Source organism: Myotis lucifugus, unplaced genomic scaffold, assembly GCF_000147115.1.
Source record: "Myotis lucifugus unplaced genomic scaffold, Myoluc2.0 scaffold_3443, whole genome shotgun sequence".
NCBI classification, from domain to species: Eukaryota; Metazoa; Chordata; class Mammalia; order Chiroptera; family Vespertilionidae; genus Myotis; species Myotis lucifugus.
The window spans coordinates 10,012-13,370 of record NW_005874491.1 but is presented as its reverse complement, the minus strand read 5'-3'; the positions used below and the strand labels follow the sequence as shown (position 1 = coordinate 13,370).

The following is a 3,359-nucleotide window of genomic DNA, read 5'->3' as shown; positions in this document are numbered from 1 at the left end:
TGACCATTGTTTAAAAATAGTTAATTGTGATGGTATAACTTAGGCCATAATATTAATGGCTGAATATTTCTCTCAAAGCTTTGCCTTTTTCTGAGGAAGGAACACAATGAAATTTTATAAGACTTATTAAAGCAAATTGTGAAAAATATTAGTACTTGTTTACTTTGGTTGACAGGTATATAAGTGTTATTAAATATCATTAGACTCTTTGTCTTAAGCAGCTCAAGAACTTGCACACAGAAATGTAATCACAGAAATGTAAACTAAAAACATCATTGAAATATTCACTTTTAAATATATAAAATAGTTCTTGCAATCTACTTTACTGTATCCCTGTTGAATATAGATGCAAAAATTCTCAACAAAATATTAGCTAATCAAATTCAAGAACACATTAAAGGGATTATACACCCTGACCAAGTGGGATTTATCCCTGGGATACAAGCATGCTTCAACATTACACAAATCAATAAATGTAATTCATCATGTCAATAAATAAAAGATAAAAACTGCATGATCATCTCAAGAGATAACACACACAAAAAAACTCCAAACAAACATTTAATGCAATCCAGCATCCTTTCAGGACAAAAACTCTTAATTGATGGTGTAGAAGGAACATACCTCAACATAATAAAGGCCATATAGGACAACGCCACAGCTAACATCATACGGGATGGAGAAAAGTGAGAGTTTTTTCTGAGCTCACTAACAAAGCAAAGTTGCCCCAAATCAGCACCTCTACTCAATATAATACTAGAAATCCTAGATAGAGCAATTAGGCAAGACAGAGAAATAAAGGCATCCTGATGGGGGAAGGAAGCAACATTGTTGCTATTTGCTGGTGATAGAATCTTTTATAGAGAAGATTCCCAAGAGTCAATAAAAACTGTTGGAATTCTTCAATAAATTCAGTAAAGTAGCAGGTTACAAAGTCAGCTTACAGAAATGAGATCCTCGTTGATACATAAGATCCTCGTTGATATTTTGTTGAGAAAGAGTGGCCTAACAATATAAACACCAGTCAATCAACCCATTGGCCCATCAAAAAAAAAATTTAGAGAGGTCGTCTTCTCTGTGCTGGGGGTATTGAATGAATGACCGCTTGTTCCCACTGATCTAAGCACGCACATATGCCACATCTCCTTTCTCAGCTACTGCATCAACTGGTTCCTTAAGTAATGAAATCAGAGACTTGAATTACTGTTGAGGATGAGCCTTGCTTACACATAAAACCACCAAGGAAAGGGGCAAAGAACACCTACCAGTCTCTACACCTTTGCCAGCACACACACACAAATGACCAAACCACAAAAGACCCTCAACACAGAACAACTGGCTAAATTATTTGAATTCCTTTGATGAGGAAACAAAAAATTAAAAATGACATTTTCTTGAAGCCATTTAACAACAACAAAAGTTTGCGGGAGACTTTTAAATACTGATGCATTTCATTAAGTCTTTTTCACTACTGTTTTTTTTTAATTATTGATTATGTTAGGTGTGTGTATAAACATGTATTTTAAAAACACAGGAAGCGAAAGACGGGCTGGTAATGAGGCAATATAACAACAAAACAACTCTTGATTTATTTGGCTCACCATGCATTAAATATATTTTGTAAGAAAACCAGATTACATTATTTTACATGACTTGATGGGGGAGGCCTTAGCTCTGCAGCCCTTGGCCCTTCTCCTCAGTAAAGGGAACGAGGAGAGATTTCTCAAGGCTTCTTTTGACAACTCAATGCCTTGGTTTTAGGATGCAATTTGTTCTCATAAAACTAAACCTGTCTCTATTTCCAGAAAGGCATTCCCTCTTGAAAGAGACAATATTAGATGCTGTTTCCTTTCCCCACAAAACAATACTATTCCTTTGAATGTAGGAAATTCTAGCCCAATCCCAAAAAGCTACACACACACACACACACACACACACACACACACACACACACACCTATAAGCATACTCATTACAGTGTCTTAAGAAGCACAAACTTCCAGCTATAAAATAATATAAGCCATGGGGATATCATTCACAGCATGGTGGCTATAGTTAATAACACTGTATTGTATATTTAAAATTTACTCAAAAAGTAGATCTTAAGAGTTGTTATCCAGAGAAAATTAGTTTGTGACTATGAATGGTGGTGGGAGGTAACAAGACTTATCTTACTGATCATTCCGCAATGCATGCAAATACTGAATCATTAAGCTGTCCACCTGAAATGGTATGACAAGTATGGCTCAATGAAAACACACACGACCCTTTTCTTCCACTTAATTTTCCTGCTAGAATCTAGATGGGGGTCACCCATTTAGCTGAGACTGAGTGAGGCTGGGCCCGTCTTCGAGCTGAAGTTTGACTCTACCTGCTTCATCTTTTTGGGACCATGGACTACCTGGGGCATATGCTTTCACCAAGAGGACAGAGACATAAGAGGACAAGAGATGGCAAGGGTCTGACAATATGTGATGAGATCAATTTCCTAGCATGGCGAATAGTCCTGTAACTTTTATTTTCTCAATTGTATTCTGTATTGGTTTCAGGTATATAGCGTAGTGGTTAGACAATTGCATACTTTACATAGTGTTCCCCTCGATATTTCCAGTACCCTAACCGCCACCCTACATAATCATCACAATAGTATTGACTATATATCCTGTGCTTTCCTTACTCCCTGTGACTATTTTGTGACTATCAATGTGTGCTTCTTAGCCCCTTCACCTCCTCCACCCAGTGTCCTGATCCCCCTACTCTCTGGCAAACCCAAGTTCACTCTCTGTGTCTATGAGTCTGAAAAATATGGAATTTTTTAGGAATCTGGGTGCCATCCGTGCGCAGGGGCCATGCTAATTGTCTTTGAATCATCTTAATTTTTTTTTTTACTTTTAAAGTACACTTTATTATTTTTTATTTACTTCAGAGAGGAAAGGAGAGGGAGAGAGAGAGAGAAACATCAATGATGAGAGAGAATCATTGATCAGCTGCCTCCTGCACTCCCCCCACTGGGGATCAAGCTCACAACCCGGGCATGTGTCCTTGACTAGAATCAAACCTGGGACCCTTCATTCCTCAGACTGATGCTCTATCCACTGAGCAAAACCAGCTAGGGCTGTATTGTTCCAATTTTAGTATACGTGCTGTTGTAGCGAGCATAGTCCTGCAACTATTTGAAGGTCGAAAGATTTGCTAATAGATGTGCTGGGTACCACCAGAATGTCATCACCCATAAATTGAGGATGATGAAACCATCACTGGAGGATTATTTTGGGACTCACCTGTGAAAATGCTTCAAAAATGCATAATTAATCATTAACTACAACATGGTTGGTCCTCTGACCCATCTACTTCTCGATT

General features: G+C 37.8%; 1 pseudogene; it reads right to left on the bottom strand.

Annotated features, from left to right (window-relative positions):
• Window positions 1-2,798: 2,798 nt before the first annotated feature.
• On the bottom strand, window positions 2,799-2,897 carry LOC111824640 (annotated as a pseudogene).
• Window positions 2,898-3,359: the final 462 nt, after the last annotated feature.